The 13453-nt window shown below is 44.5% G+C and overlaps 1 protein-coding gene across 1 annotated transcript in view; it reads right to left on the reverse strand.

Annotated features, from left to right (window-relative positions):
• Positions 1 to 13453, reverse strand: part of Ppp4r4 (protein phosphatase 4, regulatory subunit 4) — a 93658-nt gene that overhangs the window by 75735 nt on the left and 4470 nt on the right. The gene's annotated exons all lie outside the window — the stretch shown is intronic.

Here is a 13453-nt window from a genome sequence, read left to right on the forward strand (position 1 = left end):
CCGCGTGAGCCCCGTGGCGCCTGCGCACAGCCCGTCAGGGGTGGGGGAGGCCTGGAGGGGAAGAAGGGTGTGGGAGGAGGGGGCGGGAGCTGGGCGCGACGAGACTGAGCCAATGAGAGGGAAGCGGGAGAAAGGGAGGTGGGTGGGGGTCTTCCTCACCAGAGAGAATAACTTTCCATTCTTCCCCCAAGGGCTGAGCACGCAGACGCCCCCCTCAGCCCTACCCCTGGGGTAGGGGTGCGTGCCCTGATAAACCAAGCAGTCGGGACGGGGTGTGTACAGGCCAGGTAATGGGGGACAGGGATATGGGAATGTGATGTGGTCCCAGACAGAGGGACCGACGTTTGGGGAGAGGCAGCGTCCCCTTTAGCCGAGAAATGAAGTCAGCCTTCGAGGTGAAGCCTGGACGTGCTTGGCTGTGGCTGGTTGTCCGAGAAGCGCCTAGGGATGGGAAAGTGGTACCTGGCAGGGTGGGTTGGAGGGAGGGAGCGGCCCTGCTCCCGGGGAAGCCCACCTGAGTTGCACACACGTGGGTCAGTCACAAGTAGGAGGCAGGGGGAAGGAGGCTGAAGCCAGTTGGGGACCTCATGAGTTTGGTTTCCCACTCAATCCTCTCCACACTCCTAGTTCTCTGTCCCCATATGTGTAAGATATGTCACATTGCCTGCATGTGTCTCTAAAGATCATAATGTCTTTGGTTGATGTGTCTTTTTGTATATAAATGCAAATTGTAAATGGCATTGTGGTAAGAATTCATTCTGTTTCCTGTTTGTTCAACATAATATATCCGAGAGATCCTCTTTCTGTCGCTGTGACAAAATGTCTGAAAGAAACGACTTGGAGAAATCTTTATTTGGGATCACTATTTCTGTCCTTGGTCATCTGGCCTAATTGCTCTCAACCTTGGAAACAGTCTGTTAGGACAGAAGGAACTGTGACAGATGGAGACTCTTCATTAATGGCCACAAGAGAGCAGAGGGCATAGGAAGAGCAGGTAAGGTCCCAGGACTTCTTCAAGGGCATTCTCCCAATCACTTAAAAGCCTCCCGGAAAGCCCCACCTCCTAAAGGTCCCAGGACTTCTTCAAGGGCATTCTGCCAGTCACTTAAAAGCCTCCCAGAAAGCCCCACCTCCTAAAGGTCCCACCATTTCTAGATAGCACCACAGACCATCAAGACCTAGCCCTTCGAGATGATCAAGGTATAGCGTCTGCATATATGTTCATGTCAAAATGAAACCCTCTTAATACAACTAATTGATGTTAATTAAAAATGGGGGGGGAGACGTGAACCACTTTTTATACACCAAGGCTTCATTAAGTCCTGGCAATACACATTGTGCTAATCAATTCCTCAAAAATGAAGTTAAGTGCCACTGGTCAGTTATTAGGCCTGTCCCTCACAGACCATAAAGAAGAAATGAAACTGCTGGGTCATGCAGTCTACTGGGCTTACTTTCAATCGCACCACCTGCCATGATGATGTCTGCCAGGTTACCTTCCTACCAGTGGCACATGAAGAGGACAAGAGTCCCAGCTCCTCATTTATATGCTAATGTCTGATATTATCCGATGTGCTAATTTATATTAATTAGTAAAGTAGGATTGCATTGAAATTTTCATTTGTATCCTCTTGATGATTGGTGTGTTTACTATTTTTCCATGTACACAGGCACTGAATTTTTCCTGCTTTGTGATTTATCTAGTTACATCCTTTACTTCTTTTTCTGCTGGATTTTCTACTATTTTGCAGAGTGAATTGGAAGAATTTCTTATACATTCTAAATATGAATCGTCTGTTAGCTTTGGACATCACAAGTATTGCTTCCTATTTTATGTGTCCTGATAGCTTAGTTGTTGCTCACCTACAATGAATAAGAAATACTTAATTCAGGTAGTGACAAATGCACCAAATTTTGGCCTTGTGGTGTGTGTTCTTTTGGGTCCTATTTAGGATTCTTGGTTCACATAGTCACATTTTTCTCTAGCTATATTTTCACCTTTTACACTTAGGTTTTAAGTCAGCTGGAGCTCATTTCCATACAGAGTACTAGTACAACTATGATATTATTTTCTCTACACAGTGAGCCTGTTTTCCAGAAGCACCAACTTAACAACCCATTTCTTCTCCACCAATGTGTGATAGCATCTCTGGCATGCGCCAAGTCCCTGTACGTACACATGTCTCTTTCTGGGCTCTCATTGCTGCTTTATTGGTGTAGCTGTTATTGTGCCAGTTCTGTGCCGATTGTATTACTATGGCTTAGTTACATAGAAGCCCCCTCTTACCTGTACTTTTACATTCTGTAGTTTCAGTTATCCACAAACAATCATATTCTTTCAAAAAAAAACCCTAAATGAAAAATTCCAGAAATAAATTATTACTGTCAGACACCGGTGGCTTATGCCCGTAATCCTAGCTACTCAGGAGGCCAAGATCTGAAGACCACAGTTCAAAGCTAGCCTGGGGAGGAAAGTGCATGGGATTCTTATCTCCAATTAACTACCAAAAGAAAAAGAAAGGCAGAAGTGGAACTGTGAAACAAGCGGTAGAGTGCTAACCTTGAGCAAAATAGGTCAGGGACAGCACCCAGGCCCTGAGTTCAAGCCCCAGGACTAACACAATCATCATCATCATCATCATCATCTCTAAACTTTCACTTCTCATGATATCTCATGTCCTGTTCCCCTATGGGGCCAGATGTAAACCTCCCCATGCCCAGTTTACATGATACATGAATATCTTCATGCCGTATATAGTACCCATCCACTGGTCATGTAAGGTTATTCTTATTTTTACTTAATATAGTTATTATTTTATCATTAATTATTAATCTCTTATAGTATCTAATTTATAAATTAAACTATCACAAGTATGTACGTATGGGGGGGGCATAGTCTGAGGTTTTAAGGAGTCTTGAAATATCTCCTGTGGATAAGGAGGACTAATGTTTGTACTATTATCTAAGAGTAGATCTTCTCTATTCTTAATTCTTTTCTTTCAATGTTGCCTTTGAAGTTCAAAGCAAAAATGGTTAAGCATGAGCTCCACAGATAAAATCTGATTTTCTGATCCCAGTTTTAGAAGGGAGTAAAGACCAAAGCAGGCTTTCAAGTTGTCAGCCTTTAAAAGTTGGAAAAAGAAGTTTCAAAAGTTTGAAAATTCTTCCTTAGAATTCTCCCTTAGAAGGGAGTAGAGCCATACTGACACCTGGAACTTAGCCCAGCAAACACAATTTCATAGCTGAGCATCAGTGGCTCTCCCTGTAATCCTACCTACTCAGGCAGCAGAGATCTAAGGATCGCAGTTTGAAGCCAGTCCAGTGTCTGTGGGATGCTCATCTCTAATTAACTGCCAAAAAAAGCTGAAAGTGGAGCTCAAGTGGTAGATTGCTACCTTTGAGCAAAACAAGCTCAGGAACAGTACCCAGGCCCTGAATTCAAGCCCCTGGACCAGCACATACACACAATAAAATTCTGACTTCTAACTCCCAGATTTGTAAGGTAATAAATTTGTGTTATTTTAAAGCCATCAAGTTGGTAGTAATTTGTTACTACAGCAAAAGGAAAGGAATGCCAGTATGTACATGAGAAAAAGAATTCAAATTTGATTTCTACCTTAGGCCTGACACAAAAAGCTAATTTCAGGTGAAAAAAAAAACCCTGAAATATAAACACATGGAAATTTGAGAGAAAAATAGACTAATGTATGATATATTACAATGGAAATTTTCCTTAAAAAGAAAACTTTTAAGCTCTGAAGTAAAAGACTGATGAATGTAACTAAGAATTTATAATATTTCTAACTACTTTAAGAATTTATAGCTATAAGAGCTTGAAAAGTCAAACCATAGACCTGGAAAATACATTTACAACAAAATTAGTCATAAAATAATTACTGTTAAAAAGCAAGAATTCTTTTTAAAAAAGTCAGTGAGAAGACAACTAAGTAGGAAAATGGGACATGTGTGTGTATATAAACACTTTACAAAAGAATCGGCTATACAACTATGAAAAGCTCAACATCAGTTCTTCAGCAATAATTAATGAACTATTACTAGTTGAGCTTGCCCTTCATTAACAAAATAGGATACGTAAATTTATACACCTACTGGACAAACAAAAATGTAAAGATCTGGCCCTGTTTAGTGTTTCCCAGATGTTTTCAGATGGCAAGAAGGAGGTCTTCTCACATATTATTAGTGGGAATGCAAATGGGTACAACCACTTTGGAAAAACAATTGGCATTAACTTGTAAAATTAAATATACAGCCAAGCAAGAATGGCTCAGACTTGTAATCCTAACTATTCTGGAGGTTGAGATCCGAGGATCATGGTTCAAAACCAGTCTGGGCAGGAAAGTCGTGAGTTTCTTATCTCTGTTCAGCAAAAAGCCAGAAGTAGAGCTGTGACTCAAGTGGTAGAATACTAGCCTTGAACACAGAAGCTCGGAACAGGTCCAGGCCCTGAGTTTAAGACCCAAGAATTTCTTTAAATAAATGAATAAATCCTTTCTTGATTATGTTATCTTGGGTATTTTGTCACAGTTCCAAAATTCTACTAGTATACTAGGGATACGGGGACATGGTAAGCGAAAGAGGTACGGCCCCTCCCATCAAGGAGTACATGAAAAGTAACAGGTAAATACAGAATGCCCATAACTGCTCTAGTAAAGAGGCAGGGAATTTGGAGAGTCCTCCTCTGCTTTTGTATAAATTGCCCTCCACTATGTTAAGCCACTGACACTTCATGATTTATGTTCCTGCCACATTGCCTATCCATTCTCACTTAAAAAAAAAAAAAGATTGTAAGGCTACAGAACAGGGACCCAGTGGGCAATGACAGTATCTTGGATGAGACTTATAGCCCAGATTCAGAGTTGTGGAGGATGGATGAGAGGGGAGAGGTCAGAAAGAGAGAGGCATTAAGGATGAGTCCAGAATTTGTTGGCTTATGTAACTGGACAGATGGAACCTACACCCACCTAATGCTCTTTCCTTGGTATATTGGCCATTGTGGGCCAGTAATTGTTGGGGAGGAAGAGGAAATGCCATCCTGTGCCATGTAGAATGTGTAGCAGTACCCCTGATCTCGACTAGAGACCAGTGACATTCTTCTCAGACGCCCCCTCCCCCCACATATACACACCCTGTTATGACCATGTCTTCAAATGTTACCCAAGGCCCCTTGGAGTAAAATCCTTCCTTCTCCAAGTCATGCAAAGAGAACCTCCTTCCTCTCTCGCTCACTTGTCTCACCTCACATCCTCATGTTCACTTCCTTGCTCTCTCTGCCTTCTTCATTCTGTCTAGCCTGCTTGCTCTTCCTTCAGCACCCAAGCTGGGATCTTAGTCTGAGCCGTGGACCCTGCTGGCCACAGCATGGAAAGCTCTTCCCTTGGATTTTTAAATAATACCCTTGCATCAACTCCTTTGGGACTTAATGCAAATGTCACTTTCTTGATAAAATCAACTCAGGATGCCTTTTAGGAAATTCAAATCCCACTGTATTCATTTGTAAGAGCCGCCATCACAAAACACCACAGGCTGGGTGGTTTAAACAACAGACATGTATTTTCTCAGAGTAGGGGAAACTGGAAGTCCGAAATTAAGGCATCCACAGGTTTAGTCTGTCTGAAGTTTGTCCTTGCAGTGTACAAATAGCCACCTTCAGAGTCACAAGACCTTGTTCTGAGAGCAGCCATTCCTATCAGTGTGTCCACATTTCCTCTTCTTACAAGGACGCTAGTCAGTTTCAATGAGAGCCAGTCAAACCTAATCGCCTTTCAAGGGCTCTCTAAAAGCAGGCACAGTGAGGCTTGGGAGATTTAACCTTCGACTTAAATTCGTGACACCCATCATCTCCAAGGCCTGTGATGATCAGCCTGACTGACAATCAGAAATTTTACTTTTTCATCTTGATCGTGGTTTATATTCCAGCCCTCCACCAGAGTGCCGGGCTTCATAAAGGCAGGGATTTTTGTCCATTGTATTCACTACTGCATTTGCAGTACATCGAGCAATGCCTGGGAAGCAGTAAATGCTTGTTAATGCTGGGTTTCAGTAATGAACAAGTGCAGCTTCTCCACTGACCAGCCAAACACTTGGGACAAATCATTTCACCTCTGTGGGCCTCAGCTCCCTCTGTCAAATGAGGGGATCTGGCTAGATAATATAGAGCAAGGATTCTATTTAAAGCTGACTGACAACTTCACCCTGGTTCTCTAGAAAACAACCTAAAGCAAAACTGGGGTCCCAGTGCTTCACTGGAGGACACATCACGGGGCAGCAGAGTGGGGGAGAAGGAAGTGAGGCAGGGCAGGGTGAAAAGTGGATTTGGGTATACCCTGCAGCCAAGCTAGCCACACTTCATTCCTGGGCACCTCTGGACAAGCCACATACAGAATCTCCAGGCCTAAGCACATAGGTTTCCTCATGCCTCTGCCTCCCAGGCTAGAATTAGCCCCCTGGGTAATAACACCTGCCACCTGCAGTTTAATGGTTTCAGCTAGTCCTTGAAAGAGCCAGATCCCCAGTCCTCAGGGAGAACACTTTTTCCCATTCAGGAAGTGGGTGCCTGAGCATCCTGAAGGAGTTGGCCCCAGGCTTCGGGGAACTGAGGAAGAAGGATAAGTAAGACTCAATCCTTTTCCTTGGGGTCTGGTGAGTCCAGGAGAGGACCAGCTAGCCTAGAGGAGAGAGCATAAGTGAAGGAAACTGTAAGAGCAGTGGGGACAGAGATGGAGCTGGCTAGAAGCACTGATGGGTGCTGATGGTTGAGACTCAGGTGAACACTTGGGCGGGCTACCTGAGAGCTGGAAGCTAGACAGAACTTCTCCTGTGGCAGGTTGTGTGTGTGAGAGTGTGTGTGTGTGTGTGTGTGTGTGTGTGTGTGTGTGTTTGCATGCATGCCTGTGTGTTCACATACCTGTGCATTAGTACTCAGTGCCTCACACTGTCCCTTAGATTTTTTTCTTCAAGGCTAGCATTGTACCCCTTGAACCACAGCTCTACTTCTGGCTTTTTGCTGCTTAATTGGAGATGAGAGTCACATTGACCTTCCTGTCCAGGCTGGCTTCAGCCTGTAATTCTCAGATCTCAGCCTCCTGAGTAAGTAAAGTAACAGGGAATGCTAGACCCAACCATAGCTTGACCTCAAGACACTGTTCTAGCAAGGACCTTGAAGAGGGAACTTATCCGTTACCCACCAGGCATGTACTCCAGGTGGCCTTGGCCACGGTTAAGGGCTCTGCTCTCCTCTACAGGGAGCCTGAGGACCCAGCTGGCAAAGGGAGCTGCTTCATTAGCCACTGGCAGTGGGCACTCAGCTTCACACACTCCCTCTCCTCTTTGGTGGCTGCCCACCCTCCTCTCTGCTTGTCACTTTGCACACTCTTCTCCAAATCGAACCACTCCTTCCGCTGACTCTGTAGGGGGAGAAGGCATTGCCTGCCCCCAACCTCCTTCTCTGGGAGGGGGTGTTTTCTTGTGTGTGGGCCCTGGGTCAGGTTATGCCTCCCCTCAAGAGTAAGTAGCTCCCTCCAGAGATAGTGAGAAGCTCAGAGCCTTTGTCTCCTGGGAAGCAGACTGCAGTACGTGAGTGTGAGCATGAACGTGGAGAGGGGGTGTCTATAGAATAAAGAGGGGAGATGGGCCCCTGACTGTCTCTGCTGGCTGGCTGCCTGCAGAGGCAGCAGGAGGCTGATTATAGGGCTGGGTCTCTGGGCCCTGGATGTGGGTGCAAGGAGCTGTCAAGGTGGGGGTGATGGTTGCCCTGGTGACCGGGCTTGTAAGTGGGTTGGCCTTGCAGACAGAAATGCTAGGGGAAAAATTTATATATATAAAAATATATTTATATATACATATATATACACACATACATACATATATAATAAGCACCTGTTAGAGATTTTTTCTCTTTTCTTTCCTCTCAGTTGGAGCTCCAGGTGGAGGGAGGTTGTAATACATGCAGGACGGCATTACATGGTTGGACCCACCATTTCCTGTTCTGGTTCCCTGCAAAAACTCCACGGTGCCCACCTAGTGCACTGAGCTGGCATAGCAGTCCTAACTAGTAGCTCTGGGGCAGGGCACTATGTCACTGCCCCTCTCTAGTCCTCGCTCAACTCAGGTTCCCTCCATTGGCATCGTTCATGTCCTGATTTTCAGGGCCCCAAATACACACATTTGTAATTCAGCCAGGCCTAGGAATCGGCATGTTAGCCATCTGCCTACCTCACCTCAAATACACTATACCTGCATTTCAGAACCATTGTCATCTGGCAGCCAGGACACCAACGTTGAGATCAAAGAGGATAAATTTTAGGCAGCTGACATGAACCCCAGTCCCCTCAAGAGAACAGTCATCATTATGAGCATCAGACAAGAGGAAGCCACAAATACATTCCAGTGTCTGACATACCAGGCAGGTCCAATAAACACTAGGTTTTTAGTTTATCGTCTTTTTGAACCCACCATGGTTCTACTATCCTGCTCATTTTTCCATCTGCTTGCTCTCCTCCAGCCAAATCTCACATCCACGGAAATGCTTTGCACTTAGCAAATAGAAGAGGCGGTCGTCTTCACAGCTGGGCCCGCACAGCCGAGCTGCAGCTCCATTTAGTCAGTTACCATGGTGATCATAGCTACAACAACCTCTGTGGGGTAAAAGACCTCCTTCAACATCAGAGGGCCTTGGATATAAATGGTCATTTTACAGGGCACCAGGTGATAGAGGACTCTCTGCCCATCCTACCCCATGTCAGAAGAGACTGTGAGCTTCTAGAGTATAAGTACTTAGCTGAGTCTCCCTGCACAGTTCTAGGATTTAACATGGTGCTTGGCAAACCCTAAGTACTTGATAAATGGTGATCAAATGAATAGATTGAACATAGATCTCTTGCTCTTGATTCTTTTTAATAAACAATGAGCTAGATTTAGGGGAAAAAAGATAAACTAGAAGTAAGACTCTGATATGGTTTGGCAATAGAGTCCCCACTCCAATGTTTAGGTGGCTAATTAGAGATGAGCCCTGGGGACTTTCCTGCCGAGGTTGGTGTTGATCCTCAGATCTCAGCCTCCTGAGTAGCTGGGATTACAGGCGTGAGCCACCAGGGCCTGGCTCCATGAGACGCTTATCTCTAGTTCACCACTAAAAAGCCAGGGAAGCTGAAAAGGAACCCAAGATCAATGTGCTCCACCCAGAGGCCACACTGCCCCTTTCATACTAAGACTTTCTTCAGTCACAGAAAGAAGACCATGATGTTCTATCAGACATCCACAGCCAAGGATCCCACCAGATGCTTCCTGCTCTTGTCACTTCCATGCATTGATTTGCTCACACCCAAGAGGACAGCAGGGAAGGAAAAGGAAAGGACAGACACCCAGCACACCTTTACTTTCCACAGTGAGGAAGCTAAGAGGTAGAAAGCAGCTATGTATAGAAGGGAAGGAAAAAACGGACAGGTTTGGTTTCTACAGTGTTTCCTCTGGACTGGAAAAAAAAATGCACATGCATGTACATGGTACAAAATTGTGTAATTTCATGAGCCTGTCTGCTCCTGGTTGAAGCCTAACCTGGCTATTTAATTCTGTGTACATAATTGTGTACAAGCTATGCATTGTGTCATTTCTGGGATTCCACAAATGAATTAAATGAACTGTGTTTCAAGCTGGTGTTGCACAGCATAAAAATGTATACTAAAACTCATGCTAACCGTTTCCATTTTTACATTTCTTATTGTAACATAAAACAAAAGTGCATAGGCCAAAAGAGAGGCAGTGGGACAAAGGAGAAATACTTTCTACTTTAGTGATTCAGTGATACTGCTTTTTGTGCCAGGAGCTGCCTAGAAAATTAGGTAGCCAGTCCTGATACCCAGCATGATGCTGGATCCTGAGGCCACAGGACAGAAAGCAGAGACTGTAGCCAAAGAGCTCATTTTTCTTGTCTTATCCATTTGTGAAATGTCCCAGCCCTTCAAACAAATTAGATTTTTTTTCTTTTCTTTTCTTATATAATTTTTTCAGTTATGAGTCTTGAATTCAGGCCTGGGCCCTGTCCCTGAGCTTTTCTACTCAAGGCCAATGCTCTACCACTTTCAGACACAGCTCCACTTCCAGTTTTCTGGTGGTTAACTAGAGATAAGAGTCACAGACTTTCCACCAAGGGCTGGCTTTAGACTGTGATCCTCAGATCGCAAATAAACTATTTTAAAGGAGTGGAGTAGTACTAAGGGTCTAACTCATAGAGTCACTGGAAATTGAATGAGGCAGTCCAAAACAAAATAAGTAAATAAAGGTACATCCTTTAGCAGAACTATTCTAACGGTTAATATTGTTGCTTTTTCTTTGGTCGGTCGTGGGTTTGAACTCTGGGCTTGGGTGCTGTCCCTTTGCTCTTCAGCTCAAGGCGAGTGCTCTACCACTTGAGCCACAGCACCACTTCCGGTTTTCCAGTGTTTTATTGGAGATAAGAGTCTCACAGACTTTCCTGCCTGGGCTGGCTTTGAGCCGTGATCCTCAGATCTCAGCCCCCTGAGTAGCTAGGATTACAGGCATGAGCCACCAGTGCTCAGCCTTGCTGTTTTTAATTGCATAATATTATTAATTACATATTATTACTAATTACAGGTGGAACATCCCTAATCCAAACATCTGGATAAAACTTGAGATACTCCAAACTCTGAGACTTAGAACTGACATAACAAAGCCAAAAATGCCACACCATGCAACTTTACTGCAGAAACGAAATGATTTAAAATATTGCACAAAATTACCTCCAGTTTATGTTTAGAAGGTATGTTATTTTTTTGTTTAGACTTTCATCATATCACTAATATACCTTACAGATATCCAAATATTCCACATACTAGGGGGAACAATCCAAAATCCAAAAAGTATAGTTTCCTACAATAAAACCCAAATGTATTTTTTTCCAAATGTATTATAGTTACTGAGAAATGATTCCCAAGGGACTAGGACAAGGGCCGGTGGGGAGGAGGGAGGAGAAAGAGCATAAGATTTTATACCCATGGGTAAACTGAATCTCCATAACATCTGCCCTTTTGCATTAGGCAGTCCAGGAGGAATAGGGAAGGAAGCCTCGCTGACTCGGTGGCTCTCCAGTCATCCCAAGGTTGCTGCAAGGAAATTCTCCCACTCTGTGGCAAAGGGGAAAGGGAGATGCCCAAGACATGAGGGTACCAAGACTTTTAAAAAGGAGAGTGATGTGTAATATCCAGTATGGAGCTGTTTGCATTGCTGAGAGGGAAGGTCTCTCCTTTGCCCGTAAATCTCTAATAAAAGTCACCCCCAGAGACCAAGGCACTGTGTGTCCTGTGAGTAGGATTTTGGCACCATGATGAATGACTCTGTCTTTTTTTTAACATCTCCCAATGTGTCTGGCACTTAGTAAGAAGTTGATGATGCTCTAATACAAAAGGAAGGAAAAACAGAAGAAATGTTTAAAGAACAGAGCAGAAAAGAGAGAGGTATGGCCTGAGGTATGCTCCAACTATCACATTGGGTACAACTCAGAGAGACAGGCTATTTCCATGAGGGTGCATCAAGAGGGTGCAGAACAGAGAAATGAAGCCAGGCTTCTGCTCATTTATATGTGGAGACAGCTTATAAATAGATGCTGCCACCACCCTAAAACCTCAAAGCACCCAGAAGCAAGGATTATGTCAGATTAGCTTCCATTCAAGATGCAATGGGCCAAACTGGGGTCTGAACTCCTCTATGGTTTCTCAACCAGCCCCACAGAGATCTGCGAGTTCAGCTGTCTTGGTGCTGGTCTAAGCAAACAGAGCCAGAGGCAGTCCGTTGCCACATGCTTCACCACAACACCCGCCAAGGCTCATTCCTGACTCACACCACTCACTGTTTCATAAGAGGGGGCAGCTCTGTTCCTCTCCCTGTGTCACCACAATAATTACTGGGAACAATAATTTGAACAATGAGAACTTATAATTCTCTAGCAACAGGCAAAAGTAGTATCATTTACTGAAAAATAATCTCCTGAGTTTTGGGTAACCGAAACCATGATGTACTGCTTTGGTTTGGGGCAGGCAGGAGATGTGGCTCTGAGTGAGATTGGAATCATTCATTCATTCATTCATTCATTCAGTATATACTAATAGTGACATGGTGGGTAGTATAGACAGGAGTGCCTACGTTCTGAAGGAGGGCCTGCCAGAGAAATAACCATTTAATGCTGGGCATTGGGACCATGGTAACACATGTCACAGCTATCCAAGATCACCCTCCCTACCATCTTTGAGGGATCACAGACAAGAGTTTAAGTCTAAAGCCAGGAACCTAGAAATCCCACACACAGGACACAGGGGTCAGATGTGAGGTTCATGAGGGGTCCAGGAAGAACCGAGATCCAACAGGACAGAGGAGGGAGACACAATTCGTCTATGACAATTCACAGGCCTTCCAGTGGCCTCGTTTGAACTAGCCTATCATCCGATGTCTTGTCTGCCCTTCAAGTGCCTTGTGGTCCTCTGGTCAAGCATGGACCTAGGACTTAATTCCACCTTGCACTAGGGGCACAAAGCCTGTAAGACGGTGGTGGCCTTCTCCTGGCCCAAAAACAAGAGGGCCACAAGTTTTCCTCATCATAGCTCTGTCACCCTGTATGCTTTGTCCCAGAATCTGGAGTCCATGAGTCTGTTGGCCACTACCATCTCTCCAAACCTACAGTCACCCTGGAACCCAGAAAGTCTGACTGGAGGTGATTTCTTTCCCAGCTGTTGGCAGGTGTTTTGGAAATCTCTTCTCTGAGGGAAGCAAATGATCCTGAGATAACTCGGCTTTCTTGAGGTATGACTGACAAAAATTGTCCATCTATAAGGAAATTAAGTCTCCCCTTAAGACACTTTTCTTACCTGTGTGTTCTTGGGCAAGTTATCTAACCACTCTGAGCCTCAGTTTCTTCATATATTAAAAAAGAAGGAGGAGAGGAGGAAGAGAAGGAAGAAAAGGAGGAGAAGAAGGAGAAGAGGAAGAGGAAGAAGGAAAGAAGAGAAGGAAGAGCAGGAAGAGCATCAGTGGCTCATGCTAATCCTACTTACTCAGGAGGTTGAGATCTTAGGATCACAGTTCCAAGCCAGTCTGAGCAGGGAAGTCTGTGAGACTCTTTTCTCCAATTAACCAGCACACAAAAAAAGCTGGAAATGGAGCTATGGCTTAAGTGGTAGAATGATAGTAGAGCCCAGGCCCTGAATTCAAGCCCCAGGAATAGCACAAAAGAAAAAAATTAAATCAAAAAGAAAATCGATGGGGGTTGGGAAGGTAGCCCAGTGGTAGAGTGCTTGCCTTGCATGCATGAAGCCCTGGTTTCAATTCCTCAGCACCACATAAGCAGAAAAAGCCAGAAGTGGTGCTGTGGCTCAAGTGGTAGAGCTGAAGAGCTGAGGGACAGTGCCTAGGCCCAGAGTTCAAGCCC

This window comes from Dipodomys ordii, unplaced genomic scaffold (assembly GCF_000151885.1).
Source record: "Dipodomys ordii isolate 6190 unplaced genomic scaffold, Dord_2.0 Scaffold2, whole genome shotgun sequence".
NCBI classification, from domain to species: Eukaryota; Metazoa; Chordata; class Mammalia; order Rodentia; family Heteromyidae; genus Dipodomys; species Dipodomys ordii.